The sequence below is a fragment of the Zalophus californianus genome, chromosome 4 (genome assembly GCF_009762305.2).
Source record: "Zalophus californianus isolate mZalCal1 chromosome 4, mZalCal1.pri.v2, whole genome shotgun sequence".
Lineage (NCBI taxonomy): Eukaryota > Metazoa > Chordata > Mammalia > Carnivora > Otariidae > Zalophus > Zalophus californianus.
In genome coordinates this window covers 146,362,001-146,388,879 of record NC_045598.1, presented here as the reverse complement: position 1 = coordinate 146,388,879, position 26,879 = coordinate 146,362,001, and the positions used below count along the sequence as shown (strand labels likewise).

General features: G+C 38.1%; 1 long non-coding RNA gene across 1 annotated transcript in view; it reads right to left on the bottom strand.

Annotated features, from left to right (window-relative positions):
* LOC113934970 overlaps positions 1–26,879 on the bottom strand; it is a 235,949-nt gene that overhangs the window by 119,005 nt on the left and 90,065 nt on the right. The window contains exon 3 of the long non-coding RNA XR_003523845.2: positions 14,931–15,062. This is a non-coding gene — a long non-coding RNA (uncharacterized LOC113934970). The remainder of the gene's footprint in view (positions 1–14,930; positions 15,063–26,879) is intronic.

Here is a 26,879-nt window from a genome sequence, read left to right as displayed (position 1 = left end):
GAGAGAGTGAGAGAGGACAGATTATAGTATGCAACTTAAACCATTATCATAAATAATTGAGAAGCAATTGACACCCTTTGTGTTAGAGATAATGCTGGCAGCCTTTTTTAATTTTCACTGTGATGATTAATTTTGATTGACCCATTTATCTGTTCATCTGATTTTTAGCTCAGACTCCAGCTTATTACCATTGTGCAATTACCTTTCTTATCTGGCAATAATATACCAATAAGCAATAATATCCTTGCCTGAAACAATATCCCCATCTCTGAATTCCCTAACAGTTTAGTTTTAATTATTTTATTAAACCTACAACTCACTCTCTTTTATAATAGTTATAGCAATATGCATTTTCTCTTATGAAGACAGGACCTTTATCTTACATACCTTTAAATAAAGCTACATAAATCACCAACAGCACCTCGTTTACTCAGTAAATTCCACATTCTCAGGAAAGAAAAGAATAATAACATCAGGTAGAAACTTCTGTTTCCTGATCCCAAACCAACTCATTAAATATATTTTCATCTACGTCCTTCCTTCTCTGCTTTCTGATCTCAGTGGAATGGCTGCCATTTCCCTATCCAAGGCTAATTGTGCTCCCCCTGCCTGCCCTGCTTTGAGCTTTTCTGCCTCTCAAAAAGGTAGACATCTCTTCATAATGTATTCCTTCCCTCTCTTTGGTATTTTTACCTTTAACTCTTTACTGTTAAAGAGTTAAACTCAACTCTCTCCTAACTTTAATTAATTAATTTATTTTTGAGAGAGAGAGAGTGAGAGAGAGGGCCCACATGTGAGCAGGGGGTGGGGGAGGAGCAGAGGGAGAAGGAGAGAGAGAACCTTAAGCAGGCTCCATGCTCAGCACAGAGGACAACGTGGGGCTTGATCTCACGACCCTGAGAGCTGAGTCAAAATCAAGAGTCGAAGCTTTACCGACAGAGCCACCCAGGTGCCCTTCTCCTAACTTTAAGGGAGAAGAGAAGAAGAGGGAAGAGGAAGGTGGAAGGAGGAAGGGCTCGGGAGCGGAAGGTCTCTACTCCTTAGTACCTTGTACCCACAAAACCTTTTGGTTCTAAAACACAATATCCTTTGTCTTCAGGTTCTTTCTTGTCTGACTACCCTCCCTTACCAACCTCACTGATTTGCTATTTATTCCTGGAGACTCAGACTAAGTCATTTCTTTCCAGAAGTCTTCTTTGATACTTCCAGGTTGAGTTAGGTATCCCTCCACTGTGTCCACATAATAATTTCCATGAGATACTTTTATTGCTGCTTTATTTGTCTGCCTCCTGAACTAGACAATGAGCAACTTAATGACAAAATTATATCCTTCAGTACTGTCTCATTACATGCATGAACAAATGATAAGTACTTCATACACATTTGTTTGTGGCATTATTCCCACATGGTTTGACTTTGAAATAACATAGTATTTCATTTTAATAAAAAGGATATGACTAAATACTACAAGTGTTCATTTCTAGGTTCCCTTTAGAAAACATCAACCTTTTCTAAAAATGTTTTATAACATGTTTATTTTGACAAAAAAATGTAATGTTTCCCTTGTGAAATATTCACATATACAGAAATGTCTTCCATATCCCTGTCCTAATTCACTTCTACTCTCCAAAAGAAACCATTGCTAACAGACATACACAGATAGGATAGTTTAAATATGACAGAGGCCAGTTTGGAGTATTTATTTTTTCTTAACAAACAGTATTTTCTTTAAAAACTACTGCTGCCTGAAAATACTATTGCCTGTTGGTTCCCTCCTACTGCATCTTCAATCACTGCCTAAACTATAGCAGTGAGGGCAGTATATCCTGGAGTAGGGAAGCATTCAGTGGGTTGGTACTAGTGCAGTAGCTTCTGTTTTCTCTTTTAAGAAGTAAAAGATAAGAGAGGATCTGCTCCCTTTGGTCTCAGATTGGGTATTTTCTACTCAAAATTATATGTACATATAATATAATCCTTGTATGGTTCACCTTTGTGGTTCTTTAGGATTCCCCGCTTCTTTTCTCTGAATCCCCTTCTCATATCTTTGCCCTCATTGCTCCCTCGAGGGTTTTTTTCTACCTCCTGACTTGTCCTCAGGGTATTGGCTACATCAGGAGGAGCACCCAGATCCTTGCATCGCTGAGTGGTGACTATGTTCTCTACCCTGAAGGCCAGTGCAGAGATCTAGTGATTGTATATTGAAGGAAAAAGCCCTAGGTCTTCTCTTTCTCTCAAAGTGGAGCATCTATAAGTTTTCTCCTGCCAATATTGATTTCATTGTAATGAATAGGGTATCTTCAATGAGTTATTGTAAAAAAAGATACTTTTTTTTTACACAGTAATATTAAATATTCTCTCCTAATCCAGAGGGAAGGGGTTGAGGGAATGCTGAGGAAAGAAGAAAGAAGGGGAAGAAGGGGTAAGAAAACACACACACACACACACACACACACACACACTGGGTAAAATGTAAGTAAGTCACATCTTTAGAAATGAAAGATAAGCTTCATGATCATCAACTCTGGGAAATATATTTGACACATATATCTGTCGTCACCAAGGAAAATCTATAATAAATAACAAAAGCATGCTAGAAAAGGAGTTCAGATTCCCTTATACCATGGTTCCCTTCCAAAAGCTGAATATTAATAACATAAATGTTTTGTTAAAAGGGAAAAATTCTCTTTAAGTTATGCTAAATTCATTGTGGCCTTATAATTAGACATTGGGATTAGTTTTTTAGCTAAAATGCATCAAACACTACAAAAATACCTATTGTGTTTCTGACCCTATGCTAGGCCCTGGTCTTATGAAAAAGTAGTCTCTGCTCTTATAATCTAGGATCATAACGTAGACAGAATAACACATGCAATTCTGACAATTCCATGGCTGACAGATAAAAGGTACAGTTGGGGCACATGGGATGTTTGGGAGGAGAGATTAGACTTCCTAGTCTTCCTAGTGAAGGTATTATTTGAGTTGGTTCTTGAAACAGAATTTCAAAAATAACTTTATTGTGGTATAATTTACCTACCACAAAATCCACTCATTTTTAAGGGTCCAATTCAACAATTTTTAGTAAGATTTCTCAGTAGTACCACCATCACCACAATCCCTTGTGCCCATTTGGGGTTACTTCCCTTTCTCAGCCCCAGTCCATGGCCACCAGTAATCTACTCTTTGTGTTTATAGATTTCCTTCTGGATAGTCCATATGAATGGAATTATGAAATATATAGTCTTTGGTTCCGGTTTCTGACACCTAGCACAATGTTCTTGAGGTTACTTCATATTGTAGCATGTATCAGGATTCTGTTCCTTTTCCCTGCTGAAAAGTACTCTATCATATGGATGTATTGTTTTTGTTTATCCTTTCACCAATTGATTGACATTGGGATTGTTTTAGAGTTTTGGTTATTGTGAATAACACTGCTTTGAACATTCATGAAAAAAATCTATGTGTTAATATACTGCAGAGGAATTAGGTCAACCATGAAGTTTAAAGGGGGTACGATCCTCCACAAGATGGCCTCCTTTGCCTTATACTTCCTGTGAGTCAGGAAAATCTTCACAGAAGGAAATGTGGTCCAAGGAAAACGATATGGCATTAATTACTAAATAACTATATCCTATTTCCTCTTTGATTTGGATTTAAAAACAAGCTAATTCTACTTTTATCTAGATAAACAATCTCTATATACTTTAGAAGAAAATGTTTAGTCTCACCACAGAACAGAAAAGTTGGAGTAAAATGTAATATAGTTGTACGGAACGGGTTTAAAGTTTAATAGGATATGAAGTTTTAGAGAATCTCATTTTATATATTATGGTAAACAAAGTAGGTAATACCTCCTGTGGTTCAATAAATCTATAAAGTTAGCTGCAATACAGCAGTGTTTTTAGCTGTAGAACACTTTCAGGCCTCCAGGGGATCATTCAGTGGGATGAAGTTAAAATGAAAGAGTATTCTGTCATAGCGATGTTACCTTAAATGCAATTAATCCAGGGTAAACTTATTCTCGTGGTAGGTACATTTACCAGAGGGCTTACAGACCCACAGGAGTAGCACATTTTTCTAAAGCATATTTTATACTAAAACTAAATTGCATAGCTCATGAGTCAGAATGCCCAAACCCCATAAATTCTTAAGATAAAGCATGAAGCTCTAAAGACAATTCATAAATTCAATGGAAACTTTTAGGACTATGTTTCTAAGTTTGAGGGATACATATTCATTCCCCTCTGTTGCTGTTTTTAAGGTCCAAAAATTCTGAGAAACTCTTTCCTATATGTCTCTGTTTAACCATTTTGCCTATACCTTCACATTTAAGTGAGGACAGTGGCTTTTCTTCCTCCTGTTGGGTATACGAAGCTCAACTGTTGCAGCACAAAATAGCAGATTTGTGACCTGACTTATTTAGGACAACTTTTTCTAATTCCAAGAAATTAAACTTTGGGCAAAGAAGTTCACTATTTTCACCATGATTAAGGATTTCATTCACACGTGGGAACAGGCTCCTTCTGCAACCTAAGGATGGCCAGGCCTCCTTTCATTGCCTTCCTAAGTATACCAAAAAATACTTCAGATGCCACCCACAACTATGTTCAGCTTTGCAGCATCTAAAAAAAGGCCATAACCTCATAGCTTATGAGGAGATGTGTGGGAGAACCAAGGAGTACACCAAATAAATCACCACAGATCCCTCTTGCTTCTTTCATAAACCCTTCCTAAGAATTCACTCCTTTGTTAGAGTGAGCCAGAGTGAACACTTTGAAATGCATGTGCGTTCATCGTATTCATCTCTTGTGATGTTGAAGTTCTGATATTTTGCATTCATTATTTGATTGTGACAGATTTATTGAGTGCATTTTTATGCCAAGCACTATGCTCAGCCCTGGAAATGCAAACCTATCTTTCCATTCAAGTGAGGACCGTAAGGATCATTTGACTTGGATATTGAAGGTTGCTTGTTGTCCTTAAAAAGGAGAGCACCAGTGGGGTAGTGAGAAGCCGGACTGTAGTAGGTTGGAGCAGATGGGGATTTTTTTCCAGAAAGTTAATTGAGAGGGAAGGTAAGAGATCCAACAGGAGCTAGATGATGGCTTTAGAAAAAGGGCGAGAGCCTGTAACTCCTCTAACCCTAAGATTAGAGAGACTGAGGCATATGTGTAGTGTTTAGAATAGGAAGTTAGAGTAAGAATAACAGAAAATGTGGGAAAACAATGGAATTAAGGTCAGAAATGTAGGGATTGGGTTTGAAATAAACCTCTGGGTGGGTATGAAGGATAATGCTTTTGTATATTGCAGATGGTCTTCTGGATGATGAGGGTAGATAGGGTAGGGAGGTAAGTCTTAATATACAAAGAACTCTAAGATTCGGAAAATTGATTTCTGTTCTCTGTTTTATGTTAGTTGTACAAATGCTTTGTGGAAGAGGTAAAAATCTAAAAAAAAAATTAAACAAATGAATAAACAAAAATATGTGTCCTAGACATGTCATTTAAAGTATCTGGGCTTTAATTTTCTCGGCTATAAAATTAGGAGCCAGATTAATTTCTAAGATCCCTTGTAATTCCAGAATTCTAGTCAACGGGAATATTAAAAGATGTCAATAAATCATATCCACCTATGGATTTGGAATAGATTTCCTGCTAAAGAAGGTTGATATAAAGACCAACTAACACTACATGTATATGGCCCAAGGACTTGATAAATATGAACCTCTGACATTATTACATCTTATGTTGGGTTATTCTTACTATAATTCTTCCTGTCCAATAACTTTCCATATTCAGATTGCAAATGAGTTGGTAGAGTTAATGTGTTTTAATAGCCTCACGTAAAAGTCACCATGTAAATAATACAAATTATTTATACAATTAGGAATTATAATGCTATTTCTAGATCGGTTACCCAAGTTTATAAGCACCTTTTCCAGGAAATTATAAACACATTATTTAACTATAATTAACCTTGACAGATAGACCTGGCCTCTAGTGGTCCCAGAATGACAAGGAAATTGCCTCAACATGTTAATATTTAATAGCTATTCACACTGACAAAGCTAGTTCAAAACTCTATTCAATTTGCTGAGACTACCTAGAACAAAAGAATAAAATAAAATGTCTCTCTTTTTTCAGATGGGGAGAAAAAAGTGATTAGTGAAGCCATGAAAGGAAACAAAAACAATTAACATTTTCTTTATCCTTATATTTACCCAAATGGTAGCCCATGATAAAGGCACTTGGCACAGCCTGCAGCATTTTGATACCAAGATTTCTTCTCTTCCCAGCACCTCCAAACCCAGCCTTTACCACTATTCCCCCTACTTGACCTGTCCTCTCTTACTGTCCAGATCTATTTGCTTCTTTTCCTTTAATTTCTCTGGGCTCTTGCCCATGTACATCTCTTCAATGACCTCAAACTTCTCAATTCTCTCCTCCTGTTCCGCGGCTCCCAGTCACTTAGAGTTCCATCATATATATGGACTACAGTATGCTGCCTCTCAGAGCCAGGTCTAAATTCATGGGACAGAGGGTCTGTTTGGCCCAACACAGGACAGGAATCCAATGGTTCTCTGTCATCACAACTGCCTTAAGGGCAAGCTCATCCAGTCCATATGCAGTTGCCAGATTTTTAACCTCCGAGGATTTAATAAGGAACATGAGGGGAAAAACTTGGAGGGAATGATGAGGACACTTTAGAAAGGCATCATCCATATTGAGTCCAACAAAATAAAGTAAAATAAAAAGAATATAAGAGTTCATTGTAAATTGTCAAATGCTATTTAGAAGAAAGAACACCATTGCTCTAAATGAAGACATGACAAGAATAGCTATACTTTTAGGTCGCTGTCAATTGCATTTCCAAAGATGGTAAGAGATTCTTTTTATAAAATGTTACTGCCAGAACAATTCTTTATTGCTTTTGCAGGAAAATAAGTATGTTCTTTTTTTATATATATCAAGCTCTGTGTTAGATAGAGGGGAATTAATAACATTAAATCTACCCTTAGGGAACTAGGGTCTGATTAGAAATAACTACAGGTTATAATGTACCCAGGAAAGGGTGGTCATATATTCAATAAATATTTATTATGCATAATTTGTCACCATCTGATATATGTGTGATTTTTATTTTTAATCTCCTCGCATGTGAGCTTCATAAAGGCAAAGCTTTTGTCTATATTGTTCACTTTTATATCATAAGGGCTTAGAAAAGTGCTCGGCACAATTAGACACTCAAAAATTTTGGTAAGTCAACAGATGAATGAGTTTTCTTTGAGCTTGGCATGGTCCTTGTGCCGGAGCTATCATTATGAATAAAAGAGACAGAAATTTTGCCTTCAGGGAGCTTGAAATATACCAAGGTAAAGAGACATTAAAGCAATAACTTTACAAATACATAATTGAAGCAAAGTGAAAGGAAGTAATTTACAGTTCCAGCTGAACTTGGAGGACAGCAGACTTAGAAAGGATAGAGAAGAGATGCAGCCTGAGCTGTCTTGAAAGATGACCAAGAATTGCCTAGGCGAAGATTTGGGGAAGTGCTTTTAACACAGAGAAGAACAACATATACAGAGGCTTAGGGTTTTAAATATTCTGGTATGTTCAGGAAACCATAAGAAGTTTGAGCTGGTGGGTCACGAGCAAAGGCACATAGAATGAAATGGCTCAGTGCTGGAGAAACTGGAAGTGGTTCAGGGAGGCTGGAATGGAAGGAACTGGATGAGCAAGACCAGACCAAGTCCAGTTTTAAGTCTCATGGTAATGAGTTTGGACTTTTCCCAAAGGCAATGGAACCCTAATGAAAAGTTTTAAACAAGTGTGTTTTAGAAAGAGCACTTCATTTATATTTATACGTAAAATACCAAAAAAAAAAGGTGGGGGAGCAATATAAGCCAGATAAGGAAAGTCTTAATCTGAAAGTAGAGGAAAAACAACGATCATATTGGTTGAAAGGAAGGAAGGAAGGGAGGAAGGAAGGAAGGAAGGAAGGAAGGAAGGAAGGAAGGAAGGGAGGAAGGGAGGGAGGGAGGGAGGGAGGGAGGGAGGAAGGAAAGAAGGAAGGAAGGGAGGAAGGAAGGAAAGAAGGAAGGGAGGAAAGGAGGAAGGAAAGAAGGAAGGGAAGGAGGAAGGAAGGAAGGAAGGAGGGGAGGAAGGAAGGGAGGAAGGAAGGAAGGGAGGAAGGGAGGAAGGAAAGAAGGAAGGGAAGGAGGAAGGAAGGGAGGAGGGGAGGAAGGAAGGGAGGAAGGAAGGAAGGGAGGAAGGAAAGGAGGAAGGAAAGAAGGAAGGGAAGGAGGGAGGAAGGAAGGAAGGAAGGAGGGGAGGAAGGAAAGAAGGAAGGGAAGGAGGAAGGAAGGGAGGAGGGGAGGAAGGAAGGGAGGAAGGAAGGAAGGGAGGAAGGAAGGGAGGAAGGAAAGAAGGAAGGGAAGGAGGGAGGAAGGAAGGAAGGAAGGAGGGGAGGAAGGAAGGGAGGAAGGAAAGAAGGAAGGGAAGGAGGGAGGAAGGAAGGAAGGAAGGAGGGGAGGAAGGAAGGGAGGAAGGAAGGAAGGGAGGAAGGAAGGAAGGGAGGAAGGAAGGAAGGGAGGAAGGAAGGGAGGAAGGAAAGAAGGAAGGAAAGGAGGAAGGGAGGAAAGGAGGAAGGGAGGAAGGGAGGGAGGAAAGGAGGAAGGGAGGAAGGAAGGAAGAAGGAAGGAGGAAGAAAGGAAGGAAGGTGGGAAGGAAGGGAAGGAAGGAAGGGAGGAAGGTGGGAAGGAAGGTGGGAAGGAAGGTGGGGAGGAAGGAAGGGAGGAAGGAAGGAAGGAAGGGAGGGAGGAAGGAAGGTGGGAAGGAAGGTGGGAAGGAAGGAAGGGAGGAAGGAAGGAAGGAAGGGAGGGAGGAAGGAAGGTGGGAAGGAAGGTGGGAAGGAAGGAAGGGAGGGAGGAAGGGTTAGGACAGAACAAGGAAAACAAGGTACTGAGATTTTACACAGAGGAAAATTTTAAAAGCCTACACAGTAAAGAAACAATTATAGAATTTTATAATTAAATTTTCCCCCTTAAATCAAGTATATTACAAAACATATTTAACTACTAGAATATAATTTTTTTCTCTATTTTAACACTAAGGCTGCATTTTTGAGACAACAATCCCTACAGCTTAAAGAAGTATAATGTGCATGGCTTTGGCAAATAATTTTTATTTTTGATATCCATGTTTTTACTTTCGAGGAGTTAATTCATTTTAGGTGTGGCATAATGCCCGACAGGCTGTGGGTCTATCTCCTCACGCAAATGGCCAGAAGAAAACAGTTCAACTTTGGGGAGTTGAAAGGTCAGAAGTTCAACTAGAGATATAGTTACCCTTGAACAACATGGGTTGAATTATGCAGGCCCTACTTATTCACAGATTTTTTTAAAATAAATAAAGTATAGGACTGTAAATACACTTTCTCTTCTTTGTGATTTTCATAACAGTTTCTTCTCTCTAGCTTACTTTATTGTAAGAATACAGTATATAATACTTAAACAAAATATATGTTAATTGACTATTATGTTATCAGTAAGGTTTTCGGTCAGCAGTAGGCTATTAGTAAAGTTTTTGGGGCATTTTCAACTGCACAGGGCTCTGTGCCTCTAACTCCTGGGAGGGTCAACTATTACTCTTTTGAAAACAGAAAAAGGGAAATCAGGGATTCTTTGTGCCATACTCTGGAATCTCATAAACATCACCCGAGGATGGATTCTAGAAACAGGGCTACCCAGGCCTAATTCTCAAGAGTCTGATTAAACTATACATAAGTGTGGCCTATGTTTGTGTATTTTTTAAAAGCTTGCCAGGTAATGCTGACCTGCAGCCAATGTTGAGAGCTTTGGACCTGAAGGAAATGAAAGTTCTCTTTTATGCTGAGCAGCTCACTCATACTCTGGGTCTCAATCATGAAATGACATTTGGGACTGCCTACTCCTTACAGAGGATGCTGCTCCAGGAGTTACAAAGATGTGAGGACTAGAATAATGCTTGTCTGCTGGGAAATAGTTTGTCTTGACATGACTAGATCTTAAAGCCATTTGAGTTGTTTAATAAGACTTTTTCTCTATTTTTGTCTGATATTTATGCAATTTAAATTTACTCTAGGACTCTTCTTTTTTTAAGATTTTATTTATTTATTTATTTGTCAGAGAGAGAGAGCAAGAATGAGAGAGGAGCAGGCAGAGGGAGAGGGAGGCTCCGATGCGGGACTTGATACAGGACCCTGGGATTATGACCTGAGCCGAAGGCAGACCCTTAACTGACTGAGCCACCCAGGTGTCCCTACTCTAGGACTCTTAAGGAGTATTCTATAATGGTGATTTTCAAACTCTATTCTATAGAATTCTGGGATCCCTGGTGGTATCTCAGAGGCCACTTTAGGGAATGGGTTGGGTAAGTGGAAGCCAGCAGAAAGTCTGTGAACCTCTTTACCTTCAACAGGAGCACTCCTGCTCCATTTTGCTGTATTAGGAGTGTGTGTGTGTGTGTGTGTGTGTGTGTGTGTGTGTGTGTGTGTAATATACTTGCCTTTAGAAAAAAGGATGGCTCTGCAACCCCCCAAAATATTTGAAAAGCATGGTTTCAGAATAACTGTAATAGGTCAGGAGAATCATGCTCCTAAATAATTGGTATTTACCTGTCTCTTAAAAGACTCAAATATTTAACACATGAACTTTTGAGCTATTGGTAGATAAAGAACAAAGAGAAACTCTTCCTTTGTGAAGCCACCAAGGTTTAATGAACTCTCAAAACCTTTTGTTAGAAAGGTGATTAATAGCATGTCCTTAGAAAAAAATCTCTGTCAGAAAACCTCCGTCCTTCCTCCCTGTTTCTCCATTACTGTCACACAACTACCACATTGACAGTGCTTCTGACCCCAGATGTTTGAATTTTCACTACAAGCAATTCAGTGACACCAGCTGAGTATCCTACAGTTTAATTCAATTCTAAGACTATCAAGTTGGAGATAGTTTAGGATCCCACAGGTTAAGGGCTTAGTCCCATGAGAATGCCCCTCACTTGAGATGCCAATTGAAAGTAGTAGGTTACTAACCCACAGCTTCTGTCAGACTTGGCTACCAATCTGATGTTCCTAGGACCACCTCCTTGGGTTTGATTAATTTGCTAGAGTAGCTCAAAGAGCTCAGGAAAATACTTACTTATGTTTACCAGTTCATTAAAGGACAACATGAACAACTAGATGGAGAAATACACAGGGTGAACTCTGGAGGGTCCCAAGTACAGGAGCTTCTGTCCCTGTGTAATTGGGGTGTGTCATCCTCCCAGTATGTGGATGGATACAACCTACAAGCTCTCCAAATCCCAGGCTATTGGCATTTTATGTAGGCTTCCTCACATAGGCATGATCACTTATAAATTCCATTTCCAACCCCTTCCCTTTCTCTAAAGGCTAAGATGTGAGGCTGAAAATTCCAAGCTTCTAATCATGGCTTGGTCTTTCTGTTGAGCAGCCTCCATCCAGGAGCCCAACTAGATTCACCTCATTAGAACAAAACATGCTCCTAGTGCTCCTAGAAACTTACGAGGGTTTTAGGAGCTCTTTGTCAAGAACCAGGATTAAATACCAAATATTAGAAGAGACGATGCTCCTAGTATTCTCATCACTTAGGAAGTTATAAGGGTTGTAGGAACTCTATGCCAGGAACTCAGAGTAGAGACCAATATACATATTCTCTATTTTCACATTATTTACCTATACACACACACACACACACACACACACACACATCAGAAAAATATTAGGCGTTTGATATATATTTATAACGTTAAAAATATTAAGAGTGGGTTGTGTGACAAAAGATAAAGACATAATCAATAAAATTTATTTAGAAATTATTAGCTATTCTGAGGAAAAACAGCAGTCAGTAGTCAAGAAATAAACGTAGCATTACTTTAATTTTCCCTGTGAAAAGAATGATGGTCACTCAATATACTAAAACCCAAAACCATTTGTCCCAGGGCTGGCAGATTGAAGTAAAAGAGAGACTACAAATAGGTGAAAGCTCTGGCAAGTTCTTAGATGAGCACTTGGAGTGGGAGCTACTCATAGGCTGACGAGACGGGCGCGCACCCTGCACAGGGACCCTAGGGGTTTCTCGGTCCAGAGTAACAAAGAAAGGAAAGGGGAAGGGAAAAATGGGAAGTGGCGGGTGGTAAGAGGTACATTAAGAAAATACTGAATCGCCGAGCTAGTTAAACTTCAGTAAAAGAGTTAGATATAAGGTATAGTTTAATGAGAGGAAATGGACTGAAATGCTGAAAATTGCTGCCACCTCCTGGGCATTGCTTTTGCAACTGCATGTTGCCATGGTCACTTTTATTCTATAAAATAGACTTTTCCATTAAATAGAACAATGAAAAAACAGGGCTGATTTTGCTATGCTTGCAGACAATGCTGATGTTAAGGGAGAAGAAATGAGTCTCTTCCAAGATCAGATAACAGATATTTGCTATTTCAGGGGAGTCAGTCAGAAAATAACATAGTAAATGTCTGCTTAATTACTGAAGGAAAACAGAGCTTGCTTGTAAGAGATTTAAAAAGCTGTCCAGCTAAGGATAGGATGAAAAGATAATGCGAATAATACTGAAATAAATATTATTGATAAAAATACTTGACATGTGGTTGTGAATAAGTGAAAAGGTTAATTGCTAAGAAAAATTGTTGACAAAATTCAATGTGATTATTTCTTGAAATATTTTGGAACATTTTAGTATAGAAAAAGTAATGACCCCCACAAAAAAAACAACGTACATTTAAGTGTTTATGTCATTGTTTATACTATTTTTTCCAAACCTATTAAAAATTATTGCTTACACTGCATTACACAATTTGTTTTATCAAAATTCAGAACACAGAGCTTTACTAAAGACTCTATTGTATTTACAATGATACATTTAGCAAGGCTTACATTTTTTTCTTTTCTAATTGGAGGCCTACGCTTCAAAAAGGGAGGGGAACATTCTGAAATAAGCAAGGAGAGATTTGCTCCAAGAAAACTCTTGCTGGCTCCATAGAAGAGGGCCGGGAGCTAGCCAACAGACCACAAGGCAGGTTATTAGATGTGGTGTGCTGATACTAAAGCAAAAAGAACTCTGCTAGTTGCCACTAAAATATTTGCTGATTGTTAAGTGTCAGGTATTGGGAATGCAAACACACCACATGACACACACACACACACACACACACACACACACACACACACACACACACACACACACCCCTTTTCCCAAGTCATTTGATTCCATCTATATACTACCTCATTGAGTGCATTAAATTTTCTTCAGTCAAAGGAAACAGTCGTGAACTATTTTATTTTCTCTTTATCTTTTGTCCCTTTCCTTCTATTTAGGCACACCACTGCAAGCACAGACTCATGCCTGGCCACTTCTAGGTCTTTGGGGAAAATGTGCTCTCTTGAGGTAGAAAAGAAAGGCAATTTTCTTTACAAATTCTCATTTTTAAAAAAATGGAGAAATATTCAATAAGATAGTGGGATGTACAGCTTCCTTAATTTTCATCTTAGGCTCAGTTTTCTCTTGGTTTTATATCCTCTATCAGTAAAAATAGTTTAAAAGAAAATCTACTGATCACACTAGTCCCATCAAAGCAATCTATCTGTAAATATAGGAATGTTTAATTTGAATGCATCTGAGAGAAGATGAGTGGGAAGGAAATTCTGTCCCTGCCAGGCTTTGTCATAAAACCCATTTTACTATTTCTGTTGATTCTTTGTAATGATAAAAAAATCATGACAGTAAACATATATAATCCAACCAAATGGCTTAGAAATAAGTAACAGTATTATGCAAATAATTTCTGGGAAGGATTTTCTCATCTAATTTTTGCACCATCTGCATGATACAACCTACAGCTGTATTCTGAAGCCTGTATTAGAAAAGTAGAAGGTTCTTAATGTCTTTGTACTTCCACCTTAAGAAACTAGGGGGGAAATGTACATACCTTCTGCTCAATTATTTTTCTGTAAACTAAAAATGCTCTAAAAATTAATGTCTATTAAAAAAAAACAAATTAAATCCAAAGTAAGTAGGAGGAAAGAATGAAAATTAGAGCAGGAATCAATGAAAGAAAAAACAAAAATAACAGAGAAAAATCAAAAGCTGATTCTTCAAGATAAATACAATTTAAAATTCTAGCCAGAGTGATCAGGAAAAGAAGACACAAAGTGCTAATAGCTGACTTTACAGATCACCTTCCCACAAAGAAACTTCCAGGCCCTAAAGGCCACACTGGCAAATTTTACCAAACATTTAAGAAAACAAGAATAATATCAATTCTATATACCTCTTCCAGAATATGGGAAGCATCCCAACTCATTCTGTGAGGTCAGCATTACTCTGATTCCAAAATGAGACAAAGACATTACAAAAACAAATAAACAAACAGGCTGATATCCCTATGAACACAAATTCTAAACAACATTTTGCAAATCAAATAGGAAAAAAAAGAATGAGAATGAAATATATATAAGATTTGTACCCAATCAGCATTAGAATATGAGCAAGAAATGAAAGACCTAATTATCTGCATACTATGATTCCTAGGAAATTTTGTCAAGGCACAAAAACACAAAACCAAAAACAATAAACTATGATGTGTTCCAATTGGAGAGGTCCCCACTGAATAAAGCAATGATTTTTACCATCAGGACAGCTGGTTGACTGGAAGGACAAGTAGTCCCTTGCCTGGAGAACACTGGACTTCCCTGCGGTATTTTTAACTGTCTGTGAAACATAGCTGCTACTACAGTGGGTTATGAAGAGATAAGACTCTGGAAATATATGTGCCCACTGATGGCAGGACCTACTAAATACTAGATATGGGGAGATGGACAACAGTTAACACCAAAACTGTGCCTGCCATGAGGTCAGTGTTACCTTTATGGCAGAGAATTTTAGCGGTTAGGCTGGAGCTTACAGTTGAAGGTCTTGCAGGCTGGGAGTGGAAGGTTATAAAGCTGTTGCAATGCAGTAGTAAGAGAAACCTCAACTAAGCAATGGCAGTAGAAACTGAAAAGAAAGAATGAATACAATTAGAAAGGGCACTTGGTAGTTCGAGTATTACTGAGAGATGGGTTTAGTCCTCAGTTCTAAACTGTTGGTTAAAACCCTACTGGGAAAAAAAATAAAACCCCACTGGAAAACAAAACAAAACAAAACAAAACTTGTATTTTATAAATTAAACTAATGAGTTCATCTAGGAAATGTGGCTAGAACCAAAGGCTTTACTATATTTTCTCCCCCTGATAACCTATATCCCAAATCTCATTCTGCAGCTCTTTCTTTGAAACCCTTTAATATTTTTCCATTACCAGCAAGATCCTTTGGGGCAAGGATACTAATCACAACAAACTGAAATGTGCTTTGAACAGGGAGATGAGAATGAGTTGAGTATTCGAAATTTATTTTCAATTTATTTTAGAGAAAGATTTGATTCTTAAGAATTAGAAAGAATGGTACTCTCACTCAAACATAATGAATAGCTGCTGATGGAACCAAGGCGTTATTAACAGACTTGAGGGTCTAATCAGCAAGAGGGTTTTCATTCACTCCTTAATATGTGTGAAATATAATTCCATACCTAGGAGTTACCTAGTAAATGAAGCCATAAAAGACATAAAATCCCATTTCCACAGCTTGTCACAATCAAGAAAAGAACACACATTGCAGTACGGAAATCTGTTTAACACAAGCAGAACACAGAAAGTCATGTAGGCAGAGAGGAGCCAAGATGGTCAAGGACCAGACCTTTTTCTGACGTTGCTAAAGTTCAGAGAAGTGAAGAATACTCATTTGTTTCATTCTGTTTGTGTGCAGCACACAGTGGTAGAGCAGAAGACCAGAGAACAAGTCAATAAAAACAAAACAAGCTTCTTTCTCAAGGTTTTTTTCCCCCTCCTCATATGAGGCCAATGCCAAACTATTACCTCTTGCAAAAAAACACATAATAATACCACTGAGCTCCAGACAAGTTGCATGAAGTAGTACTGCAGTAAGAGAAGGGATGATTAGAATCTGAAGACATAGATCCCTGTTCCATTTCTCCCATTAGATTATTGGGTAACCTCGAGTCAATTCATGATCCGCAGTCATCTTCAAAATATTAACCAGCTGAGAGGGCTCAGGCTAATCAGCACAGACACTGCTGCTGTGCTGTAATTTTGCAAACAGACTGAATATCAGGTCGGCTAGTGGGACTGCAAAAGGTTGGATTATTAGGGTTTCTCAGTCTCAGCACTATTGACATTTGGGGGAGGACAATTCTTTGTAGAAGGGCTGTCCTGTGTGTGGTAGGATGTTTAGCTGCATCCCACATCCTTCATCTTTGGCCTCTACCTACTCAATGCCAGAAGCACTGCCCTGCCCCCAGCTATGACTACCAAAAATATCTCCAGACAGTGCCAGATATCCTCATGGGGGTGGGGAAAGTTCCTTCAGTTGGAATTACTGAATTAGATTCATTTATTCAGTGAATAGTTTCATTGAATATTTCCTCTTTTCCTTCCCCCTATAATCTTTCTCCATTTCCTTAAATCAGAATACCTTTCTCCAACTTCAAAGTAGATTATGATCTACTAAAAAACAAAAACAAGGGGTGCCTGGGTGGCTCAGTCGTTAAGAGTCTGCCTTCAGCTCAGGTCATGATCCCAGGGTCCTGGGATTGAGACCCGCATCGGGCTCCCTGCTCCGCGGGAGGCCTTCTTCTCCCTCTCCCACTCCCCCTGCTTGTGTTCCCTCTCTCGCTGTGTCTCTCTCTGTCAAATAAATAGGTAAAATCTTAAAAAAATATAAAACAAAAACAAAAACAAAACAACAAAAAAACCCACAAAATTTTTTTTAATTTTTTTATTGTTATGTTAATCACCATATATTACATCATTAGTTTTTGATGTAGTGTTCCATGATTCATTGTTTGTTCATAACACCCAGTGCTCCATGCAGAATGTGCCCTCTTTAATACCCATCACCAGGCTAACCCATCCCCCTACCCTCCTCCCCTCTAGAACCCTCAGTTTTTCAGAGTCCATCATGTCTCATGGTTCATCTCCCCCTCTTACTTACTCCCCTTCATTCTTCCTCTCCTGCTATGTTCTTCTTTTTCTTTTTTCTTAAAATATGTTGCGTTATTTGTTTCAGAAGTACAGATCTGTGATTCAACAGTCTTCCACAATTCACAGCGCTCACCGTAGCACATACCCTCCCCAATGTCCATCACCCAGCCACCCCATCCCTCCCACCCCCAACCACTCCAGTCACACTCAGTTTGTTTCCTGAGATTAAGAATTCCTCATATCAACCCCCACAAAATTAATTGGCATTTCCTTGCATGGATTTAAAAGTAACTAATTTAGGTATTTCTGAAAATATAATGCTCTAATTTTTAATAGTAGGTTTCAGTAACTAAGACCTTGAATAATATCTCTGTTTACTAGGATAGGGATGTTAAAACACTTCGTCTTCAATCAAAAAATTAAAATACTGTAAATACTGGGTCTCATGGGCAGGATTGCACTTTGAAATTTAAGAAATTACTCTTTTCTGTTCAGTAAAAGGTAATCATGAAGGCATACTACATTGTCTTGTAAATCTATTATGCATTTTTAAACCAGTTTACAAATATGAGAAAAGTTGAGCTGTAAAGGAATTATTTAAAAATCTCTGTAGAATTATCCTAATAGCTAAGCAAGGAAGAATCCAGGAAAGCAAGCAGCTGTCATTATGATAGAGATAAAACAATAAGAGCTACCATTTATTGAGCCCTTATATTGCTCCTTGCCCCTAAGAAATTTATATGCTTTCATTTAATCTCCCAACAACACTTTCATTCAACAAATGTTTATGATGTGCTTACTATGCTGTAGACACTGTTCTAAATGCTGGGGATATGGCAGTAAACAAAACAAATCCCTGCCCTCACTGGAGCTATAGAGAAGAATAAAGCTGGGTAAAGGGGATAGTACTCATGGAGGTGGAGAGGGGATTGCTGTTTTTTATGAGGCAATGATGGAAAATATTCAAAACACTGACACTGGAGCAGAAACCTGAAGATCTTGAAGGGGCATCTTCTGGGGAAGGAGCACTCCTGGTGGAGAATTAGCAGGTGCAAAGGTTTTGAAGAAAGCATTTTCTTGGCCTGTTCAAAGATAAGCAGGGTAGCCAGTGTGGTGGGATTCGGCTGGCAAAGGAGAAAGTGGGACAGAAAATTGGATAAGACAGAAGTCTACAGATTTTCCAGGACCTGTGAGGCTATTGTTAGGAATGGCTCTTATTGTGAATGAGATGAGAAGTCAGTGAAGGCATCTGAGCAGAGAAGAGACCATCTGATTTAATGATTAGAAGGAACTCTTTCTGGAGAATAGAGTAATGGAGCAAGACCAGGGACCAGTCAGTGAGGTAAACATGAAAAACTCCTTAATTTTGACAGATGGTAGCTACACTTTCAAATATAACATAATGTATAAACTTGTCGAATCACTATGTTATACACTTGAAATTAATGTAACATTGTGCATCACCTGTACTCAAATTTTAAAAAACCCCAATTTTATTGATAAGTAACCCAAGGCTCAGTAAATAACTTCCCTAAGGACACTAGGTAAATGAATGGTGGAAGTGAGATTCCCATTCAGAGCCTATTTTTTCTCTTGGAAAATGAAAAGGAATATAAACTCTAAGAGCCATGGACTGTTGATATTCCAGTCAAAGAAGGGGAACCAAGGATCCCTTTCACTAATACGACTAAGGGAAAAGAAAACATGGCCAAGAATCCATAATCATTAACGATGAATTTACAAGACTTTTGGTGTATGTAGGGTTTAGTCTTTTAATATCTGCATCTCAAGTATTATGCACAAGGAACACATGAAGCTGCTTTAACAGTTATTCAGCAGCTTAAATAGAATATGCATTTATTTCTCTCTCTTTTTTTAAGATTTTATGTATTTATTTGACAGAGAGAGAGCACAAACAGGGGGAGCAGCAGAGGGAGAAGGAGAAGCAGGCTCACCGCTGAACAAGGAGCCTGACATAGACCTCGATCCCAGAACGCTGGGATCATGACCAGAGCCAAAGGGAGATGCTTAACCAACTGAGTCACCTGGGTGCCCCTATTTCTCTTTCACAGACAGTTCTGAAGTGAGCGGCCCAGGGCCAGTGCAGCAGGTCTTCCAACTTCAACATATGGTTTTCAAGTTTTTTTCAGTTGTTGAAATTCCCCAGTGAGGGGGAAGTCAGGAAAGGAGAAGTGGCATTCATCACCACTCACATTTTTTGGCTTAACTTATTCATATGGCCACACCAAGCTGCCAGGGAGATGGGGAAATGCCATTTCTAGTGTAGGCAACCATGTTACCAGTTCAAACTCAAAGAAGTCTGCTACTGGAAGGAAAGAAGAGAAATTGGATATTGGGACATAATTAGTATTTCTTTTGCCACAATTCAAATTCACATATCACAAAAGCCATAGAATTCATGTCATGGGCAATAAAATGGCAATGTATCAATGGGTTGGAGCAATAACATATTGTTATTGTAGAGATATTTCAAAGCTCATCCCTTACTCGAGTAGTTTTGGCCTTATAAATGAAATACCACATGCCGTCACAATTCTAAAGTTAGGAAGATTCCAGTCTCCCACTTCTCTAGCAGTTTTCCCACAGTCTTAAAACAGGTGTTTAACCTTTTTTTTTTTTTTTTTTTGGTATATACTACATGTGAATATTAGCTTTTCAATGGTGCTTAAGAAGGGATATAGCATTCATAATAACACTGAACAAGTCAGCAATGATGGCAATGAAATCACTATTACAGAGTTATAGGGCCTTAAAGTGCCTATAAAAGCATGTACAATTATGTGACCAATTCCTGCGTTGACCCTTCAGCACTGTGTTATATTGAATCTAATTATTTCCTGCCTGGACTGTTCTTCCTTATATGTTTCAGTATACTCTAGAGCTTATTTTGCCCCTGACAACAGGGGCATTGACATTTTGCGCTCTCTCTTACCTCTCACAGCAAGTTTCGTCTCACTACTTGCAATATGCACTGGAGTCAACTTGATGGAATGTTACTGAAGCAGTATGTAAACTCAATTAAGGCAAAAATAAATGTTATATAATGAACAAAATTTGATGGCAAGCCTGTGAAGTGTTTATGGCATTCAGAGTGTAGCTACACAGCTGTAAAATGCCCTCAGTTGCTGCTCAGGCCACTCTGAATGGCTAACTGGAAAGGGTTTTTCAGTGGTGTTCCCTTGAATGCCGGCGCTCCTTTGGAAAGGAAGAGATTTGTAACATTAACAAGTTGAATGGCTTGCTCTAGATGTTGACTTAGAGTTCAAGCATAAAAGGTCATGCAGAAAGACATCAGCATTTTATGGGATGGACCTTTAAAGGTTAGTACTTCATGTATTTGGATTAAAGATACTATTAGTCTTTTAATCCCTCCCAGAAAAAAGGGATTTGGGGATCTAATAAAACCAAAAACAAGTTAAGACAGAAGAAAGGAAAGTGCCAAGGTTCAAAGCGAGGGGCAATTCTTTTGCACAGTCCCACTTAAAAGTGGGAGTTTGCTTTTCTAAAATGGAATGCTTTTACCCTCGCATGTTAAATCAGAAAACTCATTCAGGATTTACAATATTGAGATTGATTTTTAGTCATTCTTTGGGAAATTGGAATTCTTCATTGATTTGAAAGTATGTCTCCAGACTAGCCTTGACAATAACTAGCTGATAGTGAGCAAGGAAATGATATTTTAAAGGCTCTACTTTCTCACTTATGAACTGTAGTAAATATCAAAAGAGCTAATTAACTTGGAGGTGTTTTATAAACTATGGAAGACATGTCAGTGTGAGCTCTACTAAAGATAAAGATGAGGTTACTTACTGAAATGCATTTTAAATGAACAAAATATTCAGATAAGCTCATCACATACAACTATGCTACAGGTAAAACTTGTCTTCAATCTCACATCCTTTTCTTTGGTATTTTTCCTCTGTCCCGTAACCACTTCCTTCTCAGTATCTGTCTAATGTCTCATTCTTGCTAACTTTTTAGCCTGGGGGGGCTCAGGGGTGGGAACCTTTGCTGTCTGCAGCTTACCTCTTCCTTGGAACCTCCTCAGATGGCAGGTACTTCTAAGACCTGTGTCACAAACTCTTAAGTGGATCCAGTGCAAAGTGAAAGTGAAGGATGGTGGATGACTTAACGGTTCTTACAAATGATATTAATTGAATATCATCTTCATAGAAGCATTATTGCTTTAGGGATATGTGTACCTATTTGAAAATATATACTAAAAAGCATGAAAATTTTTCCTTGTTAAATTTTCAAATCTTGGCTAGGTGAGTGGCATAGAGAAATAGGTCTGAATGAAAAATGTGTCACTAACCATTAAAAATGTTTACAATCTTCATTAAGTTTACCACATGATCATGAAATTTTAACTCTGCATTCAATAATGCTATTCCTGGATATAATTCTTTTTGTTCAGTGCATATATTGTATCACTTAATTCAACAGACAATTTTCACCTGACTAGTAGTAGAAGATACTTGGCAAGATAGGGTAGGGAATAAAATGTAGATTGAACTTATTCAGTGACCTGAAGATGTTCATAGTATGCTAGGAAATAAAAGCATATAAATAGTCACAATAAAAAGAAGGTCTAATTCAAAGAAAGCGTAAACTAGGTGCAATGGAAAGAATAATTCTGAATGTAGAATTAATTTATAAAATAATTGATGAAAACTGTAAAGGTTTGAAATAGAACTGAATCCTAAAACATAAACCTCCACTAAGACACCAACACTTCACTAGATTTGAGGTACAATCTACATCATTTTTCTTGGCCTTGCCCCAAACCAATTCACACATAGTTTTTAAATCAAAGCTCTGCAGTTACTACAGAGAAGGCTTTATGAACCAGTCCCAGCTCTAAATGAATTTGACAGTTTGTTAATGAAATAATGTAAATAAAAGATTTAAATGCACATCAGGATCATGATAAGAGAGAAGTCCCAACACTGCAGATTATGAATTGCTGAATGTATCCTTCAGCCACTAACTAAAGAAGTGCTCACCTCAGCTGGAGTGGCCAGAAAAGATATATGGAGGAGTTGCAATTAAAACTGGCACTGAAGTATGGAAAGGGTTTGCATGGTTAATTAGGAGGGAGGTCATGGGCAGAAGGAATATTAAGGAAAAACAAAAAGGTGAACAAGTGCTAAGCTAGTCTGCAATGCTCTTTTCTACCCTCTTTACTTCTAACAGAACACATTGTATTCATCCCTCAAAATCACCTCCTCTATGAAGGCTTCCTTAAATCCTTTCACTCTTCAAATGCTCTATTCTAAAACGCACACACACACACACACACATACACACACACACACACACAGAACCATTCTTACTTCTGGTTTATATCTGTCCTAAGTACACTTATGAATTATGTGTATTGTGTTGTATTATTATTGTTTATATTTGTTTCTTCTACTATTCTGGGTATTCCTTGATGGAAGGGATTCTGATTTATTCATCTTTGTATCTTTAGTCCCTACACAGTGCTTGGCACCCTGAAGACATATATAATAACTGTTACCTTGAACTGAACCAACAGAACTCTGTAGGAAATTAGGGATGATAAGTATGGAATAGATTGGAATGAGTTTGAGAAAGATCTGTACTGTAGACTATAAATCCATTTTATTTTTAAAAATTGGACAGTAATCTCAAAAATCATTTGTAAGTATATTCTTCCAAGTATCACTAGCCTTTGATCACAATGTTTAGGTTAATATTAACAGCTGATTTTTTTTCAGTATAAGGCCTCTACCATCACTTCTTCATGAACATAAAACCACCACCCAAGTCTAGTGAATTCTGGAGGTCCCAGAGAATAAACTTCATATACTTCACAACAAACTTGTTCATACTCTACTCATCTTTTGCATAGGTCTTTGTTCACAAGATCCTGGAGAGGGGCACCCCCAGAGCCCTGCTACTGTGTGGGGCCTCTGGGTGTCACTGCTCTGCCAAGTGCTCTGTTCTTCATGACTATTAGGCCAAATTGTTCTCCTGATCATCTCTTTCCAAACCCACATAAAGCCTCCATGGACTGTTGGTGGAGATTGGGGTGCTGGCAATACTCCAAATGGAAATATTCTGCAGGAAATAGGAAATTGAAGATGTGAACATTGAGAGGATGTTGAACTAGTTGATTTTAGATTTTTCAACAATTTTATAGATTCGTTTTGATGTTCAGAAAGGGAATGAGATTCCCAAGATAGAGACTAGGGGAGAAGAGCAGAACATCCCGTCTCTACTGTGTTTTGAAAAGTACCAGCACTTTATCAACTCTAAGGTTTTATAACCTTTGATATTTTTCTGTAAGCAAGGCACAGTGGTTTTTACCTGAGAACAAAGGTACCGATGTATGAGAATAATGCCTGTTATTATGCCATTGTTACTTGACACAAAGATATGCGAAGATTTACTTTGTATTTACTTAAATCTTTGTAAATAAAAAATCTTTGTAAATAAAAAAATATAGTTATAAGAACAATGTGGTTCTTAGATAATGTGTATCATAGAAAAATGATAATCCTGTCTCTTTTTTATACCTCTCAGGTACATATTTCTGATTCTTGTGGATTCATGTCACAAACACAGCAAATATTAATGCTTCCTGAATCTGCATAAATGAAACCATCTCGCTTCCATATTCATAGACAGCGAATTACCTCTGAATTCTCCATATCTAGCAAGGTTTTTGGCACATACTAAGTGCTCGATAAATATTTAGTGACTGTGTGAATGCATTAGAAAAACATTCCATATAATTCCCAAGTGGGAAAATTCAAAAGAGTATTCAAAAAAACTGTAAATGAAATTTACCATATGGTGATATTTAGAAAACATGATGGAGTTCTTCACTTTGAAATTTTTTACAAACACTATACCTTTAAAATAGATTTTTAAAGCTTTTCAAAACCCAAATAGCATATTTATTTCCAAAAATAAAACAGCAAACATCCGGCAGGGAGATATAAACTCTTGCCCTTGGAGAGTATTCCTTATTTTGAGATTTATCCTCTGGTGTTGCCATGACTACTGACCATGAATTGAAATTGCTATGTAATACATTCTATCTCCCATTGTTACTGAACCTAAAACCAGCAGTACATTTCTAGTAATTAGAGGAGACAACCTCAAAGGTGGACTTGACAGAGACTTCAAACATTGTCTCAAAATCTCCAGAGGTTTAGGCTACCGTTGATTCAAATGTTGCCTTAGCATGCATAAGGTAATTAAACACAGAGCTGGGAATTTGGCCAAAGAGAAATCTTTTTGCCACATTCAAATATGTCAAGTCATGTCAAAAAGTAAAGAGAGAAAACCTAAGCCAACATTTATTGGACGTGCAAGAGAGTAAGTAATGTGTTTGGTAGATAAATATGGGTCCTCTGAGAGCTCCTAAAATAGTGATTTCTGACCTAAGGCATACTAATTCTGAGAAAGGGGTAATATTTGTTGTTCCAAAAAATAAAAAAGGATCCACTTAGGCATGCTTATACATATAATACCTAATGATTTACTCTCTCATTAGTGCTAAGGTGATTTTAGTTATTTTTACATAAGATAACAAAGCGTGGGTCACCTGGGTGGCTCATCGGTTAAGCATCTGACTCTTGGTTTCGGCTCAGGTCATGATCTCAGGGTCATGAGATCAAGCCCTGTGTTGGGCTCCACTCTCAGTGAGGAGTCTGCTTCAGATTCTCTCTCTCCCTTTCTCTCTCTCTCCCTCAAATAAATAAATAACAACTTTAAAAAGAGAGATAACAAAGTGAGTCTTGTGAGTCATGTAGGAGAAAGTTAATCATATTTTAATAGCATCTAGTCTCTGCATTCTTCCTGAATGCAGATAGATGGCTACCTTTACTTACTGTAATTTAGACTAGAAAATAGGAAAGGCAAAATGAGATGCTGTTGAGATAGCATTCATGTCTGTTTTCATCTAGGGACAGAAATCATATATATATATATATATATATATATATATATATATATATACACACACACATATACATATACACACACACACACACAAATATGTATAATTACTGTTTTTTTTAATGGTGTTAAGAACCCCCACACTCTCCAAGGTCAGATGTGTCTTTTGTTTCCAGAAATACTGGATTCATATCCCAGTACTTTAACCTAAAGTAGAACTATGAGAATTATTCTAATTGAGCTTGTGCATCTAGTTAAATGATGCATACATTCCAGAGAACAAGAGGGAATAAGCCCTTGTCCTTATCCTCATGTTGCTTCAATGGTAGTAGGGAATGAGATAGATTCAAGAAGGAAGGAAGGAAGGAAGGAAGGAAGGAAGGAAGGAAGGAAGGAAGGAGGCAAAAGAGAGAGAGAGAGAGGAGGGAGGGAGGGAGGAAGGAAAGCTAACAAGTTGATAAATGTGAAGAAAAGAAAACAGAGTGCCAAGAGCCTGAGTAATGGGTGGCAGGGGAAGGTGAGGAGGGACAGCTACTGTAGGTAGGGAGGTCAGGCAAAGTCCCTGTGAAAAGATGACATTTAAGAGGGATCTGAAGGGCTTAAATGCTAGAAGCAGTACGTTGGCAAAACAAGGAGGAATTTGGACTTTGAATCCTGTACTCTCATTTAATCACTTGTTAATTTGATAAATACTATATGCAACCTCCACTATCTGTCAGTCGTATATGCTGGAGAACACCACAGACAACAAAACACACATAGTCCTTCATTCGCCAGCCTCCCTCATTCATGCTTTCATTCTAGTGGAGAGGATGACTGTTGACCAAGTAGTTTCCACTGTAACATATATCATTATAAAGCTGATTATATATCAGCCATTTTAAAATAAAGTGTATCATATTAAAGGTTGAATAAAGAGTGCGGAGAGGTGAAATGGGTTCTTTGTGGTTCCCTGAAGATGTAAGAAGTGGGCACAGCAAGGAAAGAAAAGATTTATAACTTGCTGGATCTCATTAAGGGCTCCGTTTTGCATAGACTAAGGGTTATATTTAAGTAACCTGAAACCAAAGGAGGCCCAGAAGCCCCTTATCCTCTCCTCCATTGCTCCCCAAACCTCCATCCCCTGCATCTTCTATTTGATGTGTGTGTGTGTGTGTGTGTGTGTGTGTGTGTGTGTGTGTGTGTGGCAGGGATGGGAGATGCTGGGAAGAGAAGCTTTTGCCCTACTTCTTTTGCAAACAAATATGAAGAGCGTTGCTTCTTCTCTCCACTTCAGCTGCATACAAAAGAGAAAGTCTGAAGAAGGAAAGCACAAGGCGTCCTACCTGCACTCGGAACGTAATGGACTGACTTGCTTATCAGCATGCAAGCACTATCCCCAGCCTGGAGCTGAGTCAAATGCCCTTGTTCTGGACTTTGACCTTTCCTTAACGTATCTATTAAGTAGAGAAGCACAGGCTCCCTGGCCAGTGACAGTGATGATTGATCCTCTCTACTAAGATTATTATCAAGAGCAATGTTCATTGTTGTCTCCTCCTTGTGTGATGTCCTCCCAAGGGCTCAGCCACCCTACAGTGTTGTAGATCCCACCAGACCATCTTGTATCCGTTATAAAACCAGTCTCTTAGAGTCTCTGTTCAATAATAAGAAAATAAGAGAAAAAGAGATCTAAAGAAAAAAAATTGCTGCAGTTATATTGATTCTTGTATCAGTGATGGATAAGAAAAGAAATATTTTTTATTGGAATAGTTAACTTGTAGCTTTCTAAAAGTGATATATTATCTAATCAGTTTAACTCGGTGTTTTTGATAAAAGCAGA